This window comes from Nicotiana tabacum, chromosome 2, assembly GCF_000715075.1.
Source record: "Nicotiana tabacum cultivar K326 chromosome 2, ASM71507v2, whole genome shotgun sequence".
Lineage (NCBI taxonomy): Eukaryota > Viridiplantae > Streptophyta > Magnoliopsida > Solanales > Solanaceae > Nicotiana > Nicotiana tabacum.
The window spans coordinates 74,611,295-74,629,971 of NC_134081.1; the positions used below are offsets into that span (position 1 = coordinate 74,611,295).

An 18,677-nucleotide genomic window follows, 5' to 3' on the forward strand; every position below is an offset into this window, starting at 1 on the left:
GTAATCCTTGGATTGTTATCCCGCGTTGAAGGTGGTATAAAAAATAATACCATAATTATAGTATAACTAATCCACTAATTTCGGGGGGGGGGGGGGGAAATCAAGCAAATACGAAAAATATATAATCTCATCTTTTATTTTGAGATTGTTATCCTTTATCTGACCGGCCAAAGGACCTTAAAATTATTAAAGACGTAAAATTATATTTACCCAAATAGGCGCTCATCCAATCGCTTAAATTAAAAATAGTCGGTGGAGGTATAATATACGCATAATTTATTTATTTTATATGTATAGTTCTATATAATCAATATATAATGTATGTATATGACTAGAAAAAAATAAACAATGAATATGACCGGCTATTTGTGTAAAGATACCCTTCTTAAACGTAAATTTCCATCCCCGCTATTATTCACAGTTCATTCTGTTGCAAGAAAACTCTTACACGAAAGAAGAGAAAAGAGCATGCCGACCGGAGGATCAAGCCACTAAAGCAAAGGCCCTTCCCCCCTCCCCGGCTGGAGAGTAAACTAGAAATTAACTTTAAATAAAAGTATATAAGTTTTATTTTTTTGCAAAAAAGCTTAAGTTCTCTTCGTAAGTTTTGCTTGAGGCCACCAATTTGGCTGAGACTACATTTTCTTTTTTGAATTAATTCAAAATGAATGACATTTTGCATATTTAGCTCTCGCGTGTATTTCATGCAAATGATTTTTTTAAATGAGAAAAATGTCCATTCACTTTGATACATGTTTTAATGTTTAATATTTGCAAGGAATAAAATGTTTAAAATGCCTCATAATTCATAACCCATCACTAATAATTTTCAGCTACTACAATAAAATATTACAGGCGGAAGTGTATCCACGTGTTGGTCAAAGGGATCATCTTCGCAAATTTAGTTTAGTTCCATGGGACACTATTCAGCTAAAACTGATACCCTCTAGTGGGAAGAATCAGAACCATGTCCACGTTGTTTCGCAAGGTATGGGAATCGGTATTGACTCGTTCGAGTTCCAACTCGAACTCCAATTCGAGTGCCAACTCGTTCGATCGCTTCCGGCAGATGATGTATATACAGACGGCGTCAACTGGTGAATTTGATCGGATACCGTTGGATATATTTATTCAAATTCTGAAGATTTTAGGGCCAAAAGAGTCCGCGAAGCTGAGCTCTGTGTGTAAAACGTGGAAATTCATTGTTTCCGATAATCGGCTGTGGATTTATTTTCTTCAAAATCAGCATGAGCCTTGGGATTCTATTTTTTTCGCGGAAACTCACTTGCGATTGGGTCCTCTTCGGTAATATCGTTAAATTGTTTTCACAGTTATTTAGCGAGTTTCAATTGTTATTTTGAATTGAAATAGATACTCAATTTATAACACAACTTGCGCTTGAACTACATTGAAAAGAACACATTATTATCGAAAGGGATAGATGAAAAAGAAAAGGCTTCTAAATTGTAGTAGGTGTATATGATGAACTATGAAGGAAATAACAGCTGAAGAAAGGACTTTACACGACTATGGAATCTGTTTATGTACTTATTTATGCCTCTTTGTCTATACCCTGCTACTCATAACCAACATTGAATTTGGAAAAATTGTGTCTTTATGAGAATTTTGCCTCTGTCTTGTGTTTATGCTAAATCTGAACTGAGCAAACTACATCCCGATGGCAACATTGTCCTTCCTATCAGAATTTTGCCTATGTCTTGTCTTTGTACTAAATCTGGACAAGAGCCACCTAGATTTGGTGACAAGATATTTCTAGAGGCTTATACTTATGCCCAATTCAGCATGATTTTAGATAAAAGGATGACTAAAAGCTATCATTTTATTTAGCTAAATGCTTATACGTGTAGCATAATAAGAGAAATTACTTTCTCTTTCCTGCTTTATGCAAATCATGTGGTTGGGCTTGGAGAGATTTTAATGCAATTTGCATATGTGTTAGTAGAATATTATATTAACTGTTGAAAACTTAATTTGATAGTTTAACATTGACATCAAAGTTTGAATTTGAGTAGGCGTAGGATTTTGAATCTTGAAACTGCTGAAGTTGAATAAAATTAATTATATCAGTTGAATGGTTAAAAAAATTTTGACGTACGAAGGCAGAGAGAGTTTCATATAGCTTGGCATGGAAGGCGTATTTTTCATAGAAGGTACATCATTGAACATTTGCTCAATAAAATACTATATGTAATAATGATAATTAATAAATTGCGTGGTTTCACCTTTGCCTAATGAATATTTTGTAATGCACTCAACTAGCAGTTAGCTTCCAGATATTTTAAGCTTAACTTAATGTCATCAAAACTGCATGAAGTTCTAGGTTCCACTTTTAACTTTTTTAGTGGTTTTAAAGCTTAACTTTCTACCCTCTCTCTCATGGTGCTCGGCGTACGATAGCTAATGTTCGCCTCTGTGTCTTCGCCCATGGCTAGGGGGCGGGGAAGAGGACGAGGACGAGGACGAGGTCAGAAACAACAACCATTAGTAGCATTTGGTAGTTCTGTAGGTGCTTGATTACCAGTAGCTGTGACGACAACTTCTTCTTCGACTGCAACTGGGAATCTTTTGCAGAGTGTTAAATCAGTGGTATCTTCTGGAGGGGTGTTGCCTGAGACAATTCAATCTCTGGGTCGATTAGACCTTACTACTCCACCTCCTACGGAAAAAGTGGATGGTGGTAAGGGGAGCTCCAATGAAACAGTATCTACACCCAGTTGAGGAATTAGATCAAACAGCTGATATGCCTAATGACAAAGGGAAGCTACCTGCATGGACCAACTTGTTTAAGAATAACAAGTCAGCAGAGAATGGTATGGCTCTATCCTATATCCCCCCTCAAATTGTGGATGGGCATCCGATTGTCCAGTTGGAGAAAGCTGAGGTTGTACAGGAGACATTGAAATGGCGATGTGCGTTAATAGCCTATTTCATAGGTGTTGTACCAGGATATAATGTCATGCGTAGATTTGTTAACCAAAACTGGGCACAAGATGCAAATCCGGATCTATATCTCCATGACGAGGGTTACTATGTGATTAAGTTCCAAACTATAGAAGATCTGAATGCAGTCTACTATTCTGGACCCTATTCAATCAACAATAGACCTATTATTCTTAAACCCCGGACACCTGAATTTGATTTCAACACTGAATTCCCTACTGAGATTCCACTGTGGGTGAAATTCCCAAATCTCCCTATGAATGGAGTAGCAACTCCCTTAGTAGGATAGCAAGTGTTATTGGAATTCCCATCTTTGCAGATTAATGTACTTCCAAGCAGACACGAATTTCCTATGCTAGGATGCTTGTTGAAGTAATTACAGTGTTAGATACAAATGGTCGACAATTCACCCAGGAGGTTATATTTGATTGGAAACCTGAGTTCTGCCAACTATGCCAAGTAGTGGGGCATAAGTGTCCACCTCCTCCTAAACCTGGCACTTAGAATTATGCGCCACAGGAAAGAAGAAGAGAACCAAGGAAGGTTACTATGGAATGGAAAACTAAGGGGCCAGTCCCTCCAAATGTTACTGCACCTAACATCCAAGTAGGTGCTACCAGTATTGAGGTGATCAACAATGTCCCTAAAGAAGCTCCACCTGCTACTCATGTAGTAGTTCAGTGTGTTGAGCAAAGTAAAACTGTGGATCCTCAACCTCATGCACAGAAGGAGAAAGCCTTGATGAGAAGCCCTGAGCTTAATTTAGCAAATTTCCTTGCCCTGTGTCCCTTCATCAACTTCTGGTGCTGTGTTAGCCAAAAAAGGTCTAGTGTGAATCTTACACTACCTCCTGATAAAGGAGGTGGCTCCAAACCTTCATTATGAATTGGCTTTTTGGAATGTTAGAGGTATGAATAAGAGGTATAAACAAAAGGAGTTGAGGAATTACTTAAAAATAAAGAACATTAAGCTTGCTGGACTAGTTGAAACAAAAGTTATATCACTCGATGCTAAACAAGTATGGAATAATTTTCCCCCTTGCTGGGGAATGGAAAACAATTACCAGAAGGCTGTGAATGAGAGAATATGGTTGCTATGGGACAAAAATCTGTATGAGATAACTGTAATGAAGTTGGATGCTCAATTTTTACACTGTCATGTCAAGTAGAGACAAAGACCTCTAGATTGTATAGTTACACTAATAAATGGCTATAATGCAATTGAACATAGAGAGGCTCTATGGCAATGATTGAAACAGGTTGCACCTGGAGTTATTGCTCCCTGGTTGATTATAGGAGACTTCAATGCTATGCCCCTCCCTCAATGCAGAGGCCAAAGTCTATTCTGAGTGTATTACTGGTCTTCTACTGTCTGAATTACAGTGGAAATGGGAGTATTATACATGGTCAAATAAGCAGATTGGTGTTGATAGGGTCTGTAGCATACTAGATAGAGCATTTGGTAATCATGAATGGATGTTGCAATGGAGGCATGTAGTAACTGAGTATGAACTTTCTTTCATCTCTGATCATTCTCCTATGATCCTGCCCCGTAAGTCTAAGGCTAGAAACATAAATGTCCCATTCAAATTCTTCAATGTGTGGACTGGTCATCAGGATTTCCTACCTATGGTGCAACAAAGTTGGGAATAGAAACTAGACATGTGGCCTATGAAGGATATATGATTAAAGTTTAAGTTGCTTAAACCTTTGTTGAAGCAGCTGATCAATGCAGAACTAAGAGTATTTCTCAGAAAATTGTCCTAGCTCGAGAGGAACTGCAGCTAACTCAGGAGATGATAAATGCTCAATGTGCTGACCAGCTCTTGGAAAAAGAGAAACAGATCTTACTTGATTTGGAGAAATGGTCACTTGTGGAAGAAAGTGCTCTTAGGCAGAAAGCTCGTGCAAAATGGATAAAATTTGGGAATGCCAATACCAAGTATTTCTCAGCTTTGGTTAAGGACAGAACACAAAAGAAGCAGATACTACATCTTTCATCCCTTACTGGTGCACAACTGACTGATCCTCTAGCTATAAAAGAGGAAATCATTGCTTTCTATAAATCTCTTATGGGTACAACTTCCCCTTCAATCCCAGCAGTTAACAGGCTCACAATAATGAAAGGTCCAACCCCCTCTCAACATCTAAGAAGGGAGTTGTGTGATGATATTACTGACCAAGATGTATGGTCTGGATTACAGGCCATAGAGGATGATAAAGCTCCAGGTATTAACGGGTACAACTCTCATTTCTTTAAACAAGCTTGGCCAATATTGAAGGATGAGGTGACTTTGGCAGTTAAACAATTCTTTGCATCGGGGAAAATATTCTTTGCATCGGGGAAAATATTTAAAGCTATTAACTGTACTACGATCACTTTAGTTCCAAAGAATCCTAGTCTTCTGACAGGAAAGGAGTATAGACCAATTGCTTGCTGCACTATATTGTATAAGATCATAGCAAAAATTTTGGCTGCTAGGATTCAAAAAGTTATACCCAGTATCATCTGTGATGCTCAGGCAGGCTTTATTCTAGGAAGGAAAATCTCAGATAATATTATCTTGGCCCATGAATTGGTCAAAGATTATGGAAGGAAAAATGCCTCTCCCAAAAGATTGATTTTCAGAAAGCCTATGACTCAGTAGAATGGCCCTATTTGAAGCAGGCTATGAGTGAATTGGGGTTCCCTGACAGGTTTGTCTCTTGGATAATGGCATGTGTGCAAACTGTTAATTATACTGTGTGGTAAATGGGGCAACTACAAAGCCATTTGATGCTGCTAAAGGATTGAGACACGGAGACCCCATCTCCCCTTATCTATTTGCAATGGCTATGGAATAGTTGAGCGGGAAACTACATGAACTTAAGGACAACAAATCCTTTAACTTCCACCCTAGATGTGCTAAATTGAAGATCACCCATCTAAGCTTTGCAGATGACTTATTGTTATTTTCTAGAGGTGACCTGAATTCAGTTAATGCACTTTATGAAGCTTTCAAGCAATTTTCAGAAGCTTCAGGGTTACAAGCCAATCTACAGAAAAGCTCTATGTATTTTGGTGGAGTTGATCAGGTGGAAAGAGAAAGAAAGAGATAGAATTGTACATAAGCTTGACATTCCTGCTGGTGAGTTACCTATTAGGTACCTGGGAGTCCCCCTATCCACTAAAAAGATTTCCTTTATTCAGTGACAACCTCTTATAGAGAAAATAGTGGCCAAAATTACCTCCTGGACAGCTAAGAAACTCTCCTATGCTGAGAGAGTTCAACTGGTGCAATCTGTTCTTTTTGGAGTTCAATCATATTGGTCCTAGCTGTTTCAAATGCGAGTTAAGGTTCTTAAACTGATTGATGCATATTGTAGAAGTTTTGTGTGGTCGGGCACTGAAACTATTACAAAAAATGCCCTTGTCTCTTGGGAAAAGATGTGTTTGCCCAGAACTTTTGGAGGTTTAAACCTCCTTAACATAAGGATATGGAATAGAGCTGCTCTGGCTAAGACACATGGGGACCTTGCTCATAAAGATGACAAATTATATGGATCAAATGGATCCATAAGTTCTACCTCAAAGGCCAACGTCTCACCACAGCCAGAGTTCCCCAACAAGCTTGTTGGATCATGAGGAAAATCTTGGAAGCACGACAGACTTTGTTGCAAGTGCAGATAAAAGAGGGGCCAGGCAGCCTGACCAAACGAATTTATGAGCAGTTGCTACCTAGTTACCCTAGAGTACCCTGGAAATGTGCGATGTACAAGAATGATGCCAGACCTAAAGCCAAATTCATTATGTGGTTGCAGCTACAAGACAAGCTTCTCACTGCTGATAGGCTAGCAAAATGGGGCATAGCTGTTGACTTGGAATGTGTCATGTGTCATACTCATCCTGAAAGTAGAAATCATTTGTTCATGAGCTCTGATTTCACCAGAGCAGTGTGGAATAGGATTATCCTATGGCTTGCAGGGCTGACCATTGGATAGGACCAACATGTAGCTTGGATAATCCAGAATGCAAAAGGGAGGACTCAACAAGCTCACATCTTCAGAAGTGTCTATGCAGAATGTGTCTATGCCATTTGGATGGAGAGAAATCAGAGGATATTCGCAAAGAAGGGAGGTTATAGCTAGAGAGTTTGCCTACTTGTCCAATGTTAGAGCATCTCGTGGTGTCCAAAACTTGTTACATAGCATGTTGTTCTAGCTTGGTTTGCTAGATTTGATTACAGTTTTTTGCTAGTTCAGATTAGGCTTGTGGTGATTTTCTTTAGATAGCTAGTTGTGTTAAACTGGCTATGGTATTGTAATGTTGATTCCTGGTGATTAATATAAAGTTAGTTACCAAAAAAAAAAAAAACTTGATGTAGCGAACATTCTTATATCTGCAGTTATTTTGCTTCTATTCGTCTCTTTAGTCCGGCAATTGTCACATTTTGGTGACATCCCTGTGTTCCCACCAGTCTTAAGAAGCTTTAAAACTAGCAAACAAAGGAATCACTAATATCATGTAAACTAACTTTCATCTAGAAGGGAGCAACACCACAACAACAACTCAGCCTCAATTCGTAACAAGTTGGAGTCTACTATTTGAATCCACACTATCCATGTTGCTCCATTTAATCCCATCTCGGTCCGATATTATAAAAGTAGAAAGTAAACACATGCAATATGTTGTAACTCATCAGTAATAAAGTAGTCAGTGGGAGTTTTCTTCGTAGCTGGGCTTGATGAGGTGTATATGATTGCAGGACATTTCCAAATTCGGTACCAGACTTGTCATTCATGAGTATTTATGGTCAACGTGCTCAAGTACCTGGTGCTATCGTTATTGATGGTATGTACCTTTCAATGGTTATATTCTGCCTTTTAGTTGGCACAATGCTCTAGTTGTTCTGTTTTGTTGATTCAATCTGCACATTTTTTATAAATTCTAATATCACTGTGTACTATGTGAGCACTACAAAGAGAAGTGATTTCTTCAAGCTTATTCATCTTTTCTTATTTTTCTCATCAAAAGGTGGGTCAGGCTATTGCAAATTTGGTTGGAGTAAGTATAGTGCTCCATCAGGGAGATCAGCGACATTCTTGGTGAGCTTTCATTCGAGTTAACAGTTAGTTGTTAATTTGTGAAAATCATTTGCACATTTGAGACCTGTTGTTTTTCGAACTATTTGTTATCTTCCATGTGCTCCACAGTGTCTTACCGTATCTCTTCCTGAAAACTTGTCTCGTCTACAGGAATTTGGTAACATTGAATCTCCAATGTATTCTAGATTGAGGCGCTTCTTTTCAACAATATACACCAGGTTTGTATTCTGTTCATTTTTCGCTGTAATTTTTCAGTGCTCCCAGCTGACATCACATTTAGAAGGCTTCGATGATTTTTTGAAGGGGTTTGACCACCTAAACCAACATCCATAATTGAGTACTCTAAACAGGTTTCTGGTTCTCGAACATAAATTTGCTTCTCTTAAAATGCTTTTTAACACCATAATATCTGGACTCTCTACAGGTTATTCTAGACATTATTAATTGATTGTAATATGGATGTTTGGTTGCCAAAGAAGAATCCTAGTCAGCTCAAAATTTAATCTGTACAATGTAAATTGGACATACTCTCTGTATTATTATGTTGCCTTTTGGTACATATCCTGTTGTTCATCATACTAATATCGGCAAGCTTTCCTCTATCTATATTATAAACTACTGGTTTTACCCACTAAGGAGAAAAGGTAGAAAAGGCTGGATTTATGATGACTTCCAAAGTTTCAGTAAAGTAACTCTCATCTATGTCAGAATGTTACATATAGCCTTCCTACGAGCCAAAATTAGAAAAGATATGAGCTTGTCACTGAGACCCACTGTCAATGGAAGCACTTAAAAGTAGAAACATTTCTCCCCTTGACCATTTCCTAAACTTCTATCTTTTTCGTTCTGGACTCTATGCAGGATGCAGGTGAAAACTTAAACACAGCCAATCATTGTCTCCATTCCAATTTGCCATTATGATGGTCAGTTTCTATTTCAGTGTTCTTGAAAACTCCATCAAATTTCTATTCATGCCAACAACTCAATTTGCTTAGAGAACGAATATCATTTTACAATATATGCATATATATCCATTACTTGGGGCATCAGCCCATGCAACTCTATTCTCAACATTCTTTTATTTGAGCTAGAGGGTAAGGTGCTGATAGGTTTGAATTCTATATTTTAGTCAATTGAATCTTTGACTGTGAGAAGTGAAACTTAGAGCACATTAACATTTTTCAGCTGCTCTTGGTGCGCTAGCCGGGGCGTGGTTGGGCAGTTAAGGTTCATCACTATGTTTGATCTCTTATTTTTTTCCCTAACTTGTCTGTACCTGTCATTTTCAGATACTGAATGTGATAAGGCAGCTAGAAGGCAGTTAAAAGAAGCTATCCATTCTGCATTATTTGACATGAATGTTCCTGCCGTTTGTGCTGTCAACCAGGTAGTACTTATTCATATCCTCTAACATCTTTTGGATTTTCAGAGGTGGTTGAAGTTTTATATATTAAAAAAAATGCTCTCAGAAAAACTTGATTTAATTTGACTGAGGAAATAAGATAGAAGAAATCATCTCTGTCATTGTTGGGCGACGTTTATCAACAAGACATATATAAAGCAGAATCTGTTCCTTCCCGAAGCAAGTGTAAAATGCCTCAATATCTGTTTATGGTCTTCTTTCACAATTACTATGTGCCTTTTCCTTAGACAGGCATTCGCCCTACTTTCCGGGTGGCATATCCTAGTCTCGAAAGAAAAGAGAGAAGTAATTAGTGCAGCCTTTATCTTCAAAAAAGAATTGCCACTTCCAAGAAAACTTTTTGAATTTTACTAATGGTTTTCTCTGTGCACAGAAGACAATTATGGTTTTATCTACACTCGGAAGAGAGTTAAGTTAAAGGGAAGAGGGAATAAAAGAATAACTGGACAAGGTTATTGGATTTTCCTTTCGTGGCTTAGCATTGGGCTATTTAGTACTACTACCACAAATTTAATACATACCAGTATAGCCACATCCTAATATATTTGACTACTTTTGCTAATTGCAGTAGTTTCCCATCCCTGGAACTTTTTAAATTATATAAAATAACAGTACTATTTCTTTTATTTTCTCCTTTATGAGACTTTGTTCTGTCAACACCCCCTCTTCTCGCTTTTCACTTATCATATCTGATACATATTCGACCAACTAATGAGTGCTTGATGCTTTGTATTGTTAATTGCTAAGATTAAACATGGTCAATGAACATGGGGAACAGGGTGCAAAATAGCTGTAGAGATATCCAGATATAACCAATTGCTCATGATGAAAATACCTTATGAAGGAGATGAATTGACTTATTATTGATCAAACAACTCACAGGTTGTGTTGCACTTTAGAAGGATGAGCACGACAAAAGAAAAAAATAACTGCTTAGATGGTCATTAATTATTACGTTTACCTCATTGTTCTATGGTATTTAGATTTTGAAAGTGGTGAAACATAGACATAACTTATTTTTTGAACTGGAAACTGTGTTTTAAGATGATGGACACCTTGGGACGATGGAACTACATTTTAACGACTATTGGTGCTTGGTGAAGTGTTGTATTTGTTCTGTTGGATAGGATTACATTATTTTTTTATATCTGTCTTATGTTTTATTCTAAGTAGAAAGATTTGCTCTAATGAATTAATTTTCTTACTTTGAGCCCCAATTGTTGTTAACATACTTTGGGATTTTGTCTATACTATCTTGTTCCATCTTAAAGATCAATGCTGTAATTTCAGCAAGTATACCAGGATCCTTACACATTACATATTTATCTAAATACACTAATGCTTCTCTAGTATGTCTACGATTGCTTTTCTTGATATAAAAAGTGTTCCTGCCAATCTCACTATCTGATTTTTGACTAATGTTTGAATACAGATATAAGTTTATCTCTCTGGCTTGTCCTGCATACAATAAATATAAGCTGTTAGATAAATAATCTAAAAGTTCGATATTGCTACTGTCATATTTGAATTTGAACATCAGATCTCAATCAGTTATTCTGATGCGTCAGCCTGAAATATATCAAGGGAAGATGTCACGAGCTGCTTTCTTCCTAATTTTTGGTGTTAATTTGTTGTCAATTTCTTAATAGTGTCATAATGTCTTTCTTTTAAAAATTATAGGCAGTTTTAGCTTTATTTGCTGCGAGGAAAGTTTCAGGAATAGTAGTCAACATTGGGTTTCACCAAACATCTGTTGTTCCAAGTAAGACTTTTCTTCATGTACCACACCTATTTGATTCAGTCCGTTGACTTTATTATAAAGTTGTCTTGGTAGAACTCTATATTTCGTTAAAATTCTTTGAACTGTGACAATATTTTTGTTTTCAAAGTCGTTAGTAGGATATTTCAGGAAGAAAATTTTTATTCTCTACTTCTTTATTTTTTCTGATGATATAATTTAATATTCTGCGTGATTGACTTACAGGTATGTTGTATCATGTATGCTTTTATGTCGCTTATGGTTGCAGTTTGCTCACATTGTTTCAATAGTTTATGTATAGCCATTTTTTGGTCTTTTGCAGTTCTTCATGGTAAAGTCATGCATCAGGTGGGTGTAGAAGTTGTGGGAATTGGAGCATTGAAGCTTACAGGATTCCTTAAGGAGCAGATGCAACAGAAGAACATTTATTTTGGGTCACTTTACACTGTGCGAGCACTAAAAGAGGTATTCTGCTTTCTGGTCGTTAAACAAATAGGGTGGGTAGGGAGGTTGTTTGACCTAGACATGCACAATTGTACTGTTTCTGCGTTGCAAGTCAACAGTTCCTGAATCAAATCAGATGTGTCTTGGTAAAATTTCTGGTACTGGAAATCATTTCGATTTGTATAAATTTTTGAACCGGCATGTCCTCTAAATGCCAAATCTGGATACTAATCTTGTGAAGTGCCTGTTCTTTTAGTAATACATTTTCACCTGTTGATTGGTAGCTGGCAGCACTGCTACATATGAACTAGCAGTTAATAACCTCAATAAACCATGTTAAATGCGTAACTTAGTTGTGTGACTTCTCTGTGACTTTCTTCTTTACTGCATATGGTCGAATTACAATAATTAATGTAAGGTTTGTCAAGTTATCCAAGTTTAAGTTTTTCAAAACATCATGATATCTGGAGAGGAACGTGATTACAAATTGAAGATACAAGAGTTTCTGCTTCACTTTCACTTTTTCTTCACTGTATTTTGTTTATTCAAAAGTTGAATAAACAAGCTACTAGTGTACAAGTAACTTTGTTCCTTTTAGCTTAATAACACAAACCATTGTTAGATTCTGTTATTATTGACCTTGTGATCAAACATAGACTTGACAAGACTAGCTGCATATGAGAGTTTTTTTTTCCCTTATTTCTTAATGATTTTTTTTCAAGTATATTTTCTGAGATCTGTTTGGTTGGTATTGCAGAACCTTTGTTATGTCGCACTCGATTATGAAGCTGAGCTATCCAGAGATACCAAAGCTTCTTTCCAGATTGCGTCTGAAGGTTGGTTTACGCTTTCAGAAGAGCGCTTTAAAACAGGAGAGATTCTGTTCCAGCCTCGAATTGCAGGAATGTACGTCCATGCTGTCTTATTCTGGGAACTTTAGTAAGAAACTAAGAATAATTGAACAACTCCCATTTACAATTACTTCCCTTAGGTGTAATGTTAAAGACGATAAGGTGGTCGTTAGGGCAGGCTGACAGCCTTCTAGTAAAAATAATGCAAGACCTGCCACTCCTTATTGGAATCACGTCCTTTAAAAGACTGGAGTTGATCTGCATATGACAGTGCATGTGGACTATGTAGTCAAGTGGCACCCTATTATATTCGGGTCTTTCTTTAAACTTATTTTCTTAAATGGGAACGATCAACGGAGAGAAATATTTTTAGTCTTGGCGGGTGGAGGCAGGGTGTAACTGGGAAGAGTACTTATGCTAATCATTTTAGATATGGTATTATCATTTTTAGGCTACACTGTACTGAGGTTAACTGATGATGTCAATTTCTTCACTCATATTGTTTAGAAAAAGTGGTGGTCTGTGGATGTAAATGGTGAAACAAAATTCATACCCTCCCCTCTCCCAGTTGCCCCCCAAAAGAACAAGGATCTGTGGTATGGAAAATTAGTAGATCTTGTGGTCTTGTTTCAGGCGTGCTATGGGTTTGCACAATGCTGTGGCACTGTGCATGGAGCACTGCCAGGATGCTGAATTAATGGCCGACGATAGCTGGTACAAAACAGTAGTTTTGGCTGGGGGAAGTGCATGTTTGCCTGGATTAGCAGGTGAATTGCAACTTATGCTCCTTTTTCCCTAGAAATGTATCTGATGGAATCATGTGTTTATCCTTTTTGTTATACCTAATTAAAAAAAACAGCGAAGCTTTAACTGGAGTAGTAAAGAAGAAATCCAATCTTCAAGGAAACAACTGATGTTCCTTATAAACTTTTATTGCAGAAAGATTAGAGAAGGATGTGTGTGGACTTCTTCCCCCACACATGAGCAATGGAATCAGAGTACTTCCTCCACCATATGGCGTAGATTCTGCATGGTTTGGGGCTAAACTGATCGGCAATGTAAGCTACCATAAAATCTTTCTGAACATAATTTGACACGGTAGTTTCACTCATGCTAATCAACAAACTTGACTGACACTGTTAGTTTACAGATATGTATAGTGTAGTCTTGTCCCACATTGGAAGAGGAGTAATATCTCATTGTAGTGTATAGCTATAAATAGGGACCTCTTGTATTGTATTTATCATCCAATATCAATAACATATTTTTTCCTGTGCTTTCTCACATTCACTTTCATTCTGATGCCATCAAAACGATTAAACCCAGGTTAACCGGAAAGAAAGAACTTAGTCATTCGTGCAATTTTTCCGGTGACCTAAGGCTTGTCTAAGTGAAAGTCACTTTCTGTCGGTGTTGTGCTAAAACCAACACCACCACGGTAGATCACCCTCTAACGACCAACCCCTGAAATTTTATCCGGCAGAAAAGCCACCACGCTCCTCCACGCACCGGCAACAACAACTTTTCCGGCAGGGATTCCAGCCACTTTCCGGCCATTTTTTTCGCGAAACTTCTTCAGGACAGTGTGCTCTCCTCAAAATTCCGAGCCTACCCATTTAATTCAAATCAAATTCCGGCCGCTTTTATATTTTTCCTGCATGAACAGTGATCTTTCCGGCCATTTTTTGAAAATATTTCTTCAGGACAGCTTGCTCGCAAGGGAATTCTGAGTCTATCCATCCTGGTTACAACAAATTCTGACAACTTTGGAATTTTCCGGCGAGCTACAGTGTTCCCGGCAGAACAATGTTCTGTTTTCCTGCTGTAAACAGTGTTTTCAAGCTTTTTCTTCAGTTTTTTCACAGGAGTTACTTATTTTCACTATTTCAAGTTAACCCTACTATTACAAATTGTAGCGACATGGGAACCGATGCTTTAAATAGTCGGATTGTTTCTTTAGCAGATTATATTGAGTTCCTTCAGTACAAAGCATGTAAGCAGACATATTCTGAGATAGCTTCTGTTGTTCAAACAGGTAATAGCGTGACTTGTTTCTTCCAATCTTTATCCTCTGAATCTTGGGTCATTGATTCAGGTGCATTAGATCATATTTCTGGTAACAAATCTCTTTTCACTACTATTTCGTATTCTCAATCTCTTCCAAAAGTCACAATGACCAATGGATCTCAAACCAAGGCAACTGCAATAGGTCATGCAAGTCCACTTCCTTCCTTACCTTTAGATTCAGTCCTTTATGTTCCCAGTAGTCCTTTTAATCTCATAGTTGGTAGTCGCTTAGCCAAATCACTTAAATGCGCTGTTTTATTTCTTAATGACCATGTTTTTATACAGGAACGCAGTACGGAGCGGATCATTGGTACTGGGCGTGAATCAAACGGACTTTATTACCTTATCCGTGCTAAATCACATAGACTCACATCTCGTCTTCCTTCTACAACTTGTCCTGTTACTGATTCACCAGATTTATTACATAAACGGTTGAGACATCCCAGTTTGTCAAAACTTCAGAAAATGGTATCTGGTTTATCTCACTTGTCAGCTCTAGAGTGTGAGTCATGTCAGCTCGGTAAGCATACTCACTCCCACTTCCCTCGGCGTCTTGATAATCGAGCAGAGTCACCTTTTACTTTAGTCCATTCAGATGTTTGGGGTCGTAGTCGGGTCAGTTCCACCTTGGGATTCCGCTACTTTGTCAGTTTCATTGATGATTATTCCAGGTGCACTTAGATATTTTTGATAAAAAATCGATCTGAGCTGTTTTCTAGTTTCCAGACCTTCCATGCTGAAATTCAAAATCAATTTGGGGTTTCTATTCGCACATTTCGTAGTGATAATGCCCGAGAGAATTTGTCTTCCCCATTTCAGCAGTTTATGAAATCTCATGGGATTATTCATCAAACATCTTGTCCGTACACATCTCAACAAAATGGGGTAGCTGAAAGAAAGATTAAACATCTTTATTGAAACTGCTCGTACCCTACTCATACAATCTCATGCTCCGTTGCGTTTTTGGGGGATGCAGTTCTTACATCTTGCTATCTTATTAACCGTATGCCATCTTCAGCTATCCAGAACCAAGTTCCATTCTCTGTCATGTTTCCCCACTTACCTTTGTTCTCTCTTCCACCCCGTATCTTTGGAAGCACTTGTTTTGTCCATAACCTTACTCCAGGAACAGTTAAGTTAGCTCCTCGTGCTCTTAAGTGCGTATTCCTGGGTTTCTCGAGAACACAAAAGGGGTATCGATGTTACTCTCCTGACCTCCAACGGTACCTTATGTCCTCTGATGTTACCTTCTTTGAAACCCAATCATACTTCACAGGTTCAGGTCATCACTTAGATATTTCTGAGGTACTACCAGTTTCATCTTTTGGAGATTCAGTCACTCCAGCTCCACCACCTACAACTCCAGTTGTAGCTCCACCACCTATAGTTCCAGTTCCACCACCTACAACTCCAGTTGTAGCTCCACCACCTATAGCTCCAGTTCCTTCGCATAATCCAGTTCAACCTTCTGCAACTCCACCACTCTTGACTTATCATCGTCGTCCACATCCAGCATCAGGCCCAGGTGATTCACTCCCCGCATCAGATTCTGCACCTACTGCGGACTTGTCTCCTCTTAGTCAACCAATTGCACTCCGCAAAGGTGTATGATCCACACCTAATCCTAATCCCCACTATGTCGGTTTAAGTTATCATCGTTTGTCGTCACCTCATTATGTTTTTATATCTTCTTTGTCCACTGTTTCTATCCCTAAGTCTACAGGTGAGGCACTATCTCATCCAGGATGGCGACATGCTATGATTGACGAGATGTCTGCTTTACATGCGAGTGGAACTTGGGAGCTTGTTCCTCTTCCTGCAGGTAAGTCTACTGTTGGTTGTCGTTGGGTTTATGCAGTCAAAGTCGGCCCAGATGGCCACGTTGATCGGCTTAAGGCTCGTCTTGTTGCAAAAGGATATACTCAGATTTTTTGGCTTGATTATAGTGATACTTTCTCTCCCGTGGCTAAAGTAGCATATGTTCGTCTCTTTTTTTCCATGGTTGTACGTCGTTGGCCTCTTTATTAGTTAGACATTAAGAATGCTTTTCTCCACGGTGATCTTGAGGAAGAAGTTTATATGGAGCAACCACCTGGTTTTGTTGTTCAGGGGGAGTTTAATGGTTGTGTGTGCAGATTGTGCAGGTCACTATATGGTTTGAAACAGTCCCCTCGAGCTTGGTTTGGTAAGTTCAGCACAATTATTCTGGAGTTTGGCATGACTCGTAGTGAGGCTGATCACTCTGTGTTTTATCGGCATTCTGCTCCTAATCTATGTATTTATTTAGTGGTTTATGTTGATGATATTGTTATTACTGGTAATGATCATGATGGTATTACTAATCTGAAGCAGCATCTCTTTCAGCACTTCCAGACTAAGGATCTGGGCAGATTGAAGTATTTTTTAGGTATTGAGGTCGCTCAGTCTAGCTCAGGTATTGTTATTTCACAGCAGAAGTATGCCTTAGACATTCTTGAAGAGACTGGAATGATGGGTTGCAGACCTATTGACTCTCTTATGGATCCGAATGCTAAGCTTCTGCCTGGACAGGGGGAGCCTCTTAGAGACCCTACGAGATATAGGAGGTTGGTTGGCAAATTGAATTACCTCACAGTGACTAGACCTGACATTTCTTTTCCGGTGAGTGTTGTAAGTCAGTTTATGGATTCTCCCTGTGATAGTCACTGGGATGCAGTTGTTCGCATTCTTCGGTATATAAAGTTAGCTCCATGCAAAGGATTACTATTCGAGGATCGAGACCACGAGCAGATTGTTGGGTACACAGATGCTGAGTGGGCAGGATCACCTTTTGATAGACGTTCTATGTCTGAATATTGTGTTCTAGTAGGAGGTAATTTGGTCTCGTGGAAGAGCAAAAAACAGAATGCAGTTGCTCGATCTAGCGTCGAAGCCGAATATCGGGCCATGGCTATGGCGACGTGTGAGTTAGTTTGGGTCAAGCAGTTGCTCAAGGAGTTAAAGTTCGGAGAAATCAGCAAGATGGAACTAGTGTGTGATAACCAAACTGCTCTTCATATTGCGTCAAATCCGGTGTTCCATGAGAGGACTAAACACATTGAGATCGACTGTCACTTTGTCAGAGAAAAAATACTTTCAGGAGATATTGTTACAAAGTTTGTAAAGTCGAATGATCAACTAGCAGATATTTTCACTAAGTCTCTTACTGGTTCTCGTATTAGTTACATGTGTAACAAGCTCGGTACATATGATGTGTATGCACCGGCTTGAGGGGGAGTGTTAGTTTACAGATATGTATAGTGTAGTCTTGTCCCACATTGGAAGAGGAGTAATATCTCCTTGTAGTGTATAGCTATAAATAGGGACCTCTTGTATTGTATTTATCATCCAATATCAATAACATATTTTCTCCCGCGCCTTCTCACAGACACGATGTCTTGAATTGAGAAATTAGTTAATTTCTTAATTCAGGTAGAAATCGTATCCAAATGCATTTGTCATAAAAGAATTGCAATTTAAATGTGGAAGTCACTCTACCTGCTTGAGTCGATGTAAAATTCTTTCGCTTTTCTCTTGGTTAAGTTGTTTTTTTTTTTAAAAAAGTTCCATACTTTTCATTTGGCTATGATCTCTTCTTTTGAGGGGAGTTGGTGTAGAAGAAAATGTGTACTTGTAGCCAATACTTGATCATGAAATAAATTGTTCTTGCCGTCATCAAACTAACTTTTATTATGTACTTGATTATGATACAAATTACATGTTCTGTTTACTACAGTTGAGCACCTTCCCCACTTCCTGGTGTGTGATGAAAAAGCAATTTCGGCATAGGTCAAGACGCAAGTTTATATGGTGAATGTGAACGGCACTACAGGTGGTATTTCTAAAGATCGAGAATTTTGATGTGCCTCATGGGTGAAGATCAACTACTATATCGTCTCATTGTTAAAGATACAAATATAGGCTATCTGTACATCATTTATAAAGACTAAAGCAATGTCGTTCGGTTGAGCTAATGGAACTGCTAAGCAAATGATGTACAAAACTTAGATTGTTGAGGTAGCTCTAAATGGAGTGAGAATATCTGTAAGTCAGACATGAAGAATGTAATA

The 18,677-nt window shown here is 38.3% G+C and overlaps 1 pseudogene; it reads left to right on the forward strand.

The window, feature by feature from the left end:
- Nucleotides 1-810: 810 nt before the first annotated feature.
- Nucleotides 811-17,980, forward strand: LOC107769790 (actin-related protein 8-like; annotated as a pseudogene).
- The last annotated feature ends 697 nt before the right edge of the window (nucleotides 17,981-18,677 follow it).